The following is a 1,179-nucleotide window of genomic DNA, read 5'->3' as shown; positions in this document are numbered from 1 at the left end:
ATGCAATTCCTTTTACTCTTGTAAAAAGTGGCAAATAATTTACAGTTTACGGAAAAATTCTCTTATTCTCATGTTGTTTTTTGTTTGGTTTTATTGAGATTATGGCAAAGCAAACTAGGGCTATCTGCCTAAAGAGAGGGATGCCTTCATGGAGGACTTTCTAAGGGAAACTGGCTTGTATATATGTAAGACAGGGAAAACCACGAAAATGCCCATGCAGCCAGCGAGTTTGCTGGATTCGAACTACCAGTGTTCAGCGACTTTAACGCTCAGCCGCTGGTGGCCAAATTACCATGTTGGAAAGTTTACGCATGGTAAATACTTACCTAAACTTGAATAAATGAAAAAAAAAAAGGATAAAGTTTCCAAGTCAGAAGTATAAACCCAAGTCAGTTGAAAATTCATGTATTTCAAAGTAAGTATTCATGTATTTCCTTTTTTATTGTACTCATCCAGAATAACTGACATTAGTAGTACGTAATTTTAAGGGAAGGAAAAAAAATTGAATACTGTCCTATATCAAACTCAATGTTTGCTAAAATTACATATGGTCTTATAAATAACATTGCTTACTTAATATGCATAATCTACACATGGACACACATAGATTCCCTGCATAAGCATCAAATGTCTGAACATGAAAAAAACTTCTTTTAATTAGCTCATGAATGCTACTAAAATTGATAATAAACAATATAGGTTATATGAAAGCTGTTTCAAAACAGGTACTGTAATATTGTCATGTAGCTTTGTTTACAAAAAACCATACACAGCTTTCATGGTTAATGTTAAATCTACACACAAGAAATAAAAATCTCAGTAAATTCAAATTTGTCATAATTTGATAAACTGAAAGTATGATTTGAAAATTGTATTGAGCTGAAAAGTAATCTCATATTAAACCATACTTTCATCTTTTTGCATTGGATTATTCAAATATGCAAAAAGCAGGCAGATTCACTTTTTCCTTGTTTACCAGTACTGGCCTTTATGTGTCGTTTAAAAGAAAAATATTAACATGACAAATATTTCCCCATTGAGGCAGAAATTGAATCGACTTGCCATTCCATTTCGTAAACAACAGAAACCGTATTTTTAAAAGCATGAGAGATACTTACGTATTAACACGTCGTGAAATTTTCAAAGGCAATCATATATGGCAATTCAGCAAATAAGAAG

The sequence above is a fragment of the Stegodyphus dumicola genome, chromosome 2 (genome assembly GCF_044657685.1).
Source record: "Stegodyphus dumicola isolate Sdum_Otavi_A_Nest chromosome 2, ASM4465768v1".
Lineage (NCBI taxonomy): Eukaryota > Metazoa > Arthropoda > Arachnida > Araneae > Eresidae > Stegodyphus > Stegodyphus dumicola.
Note: the sequence above shows the minus strand (reverse complement) of the source record.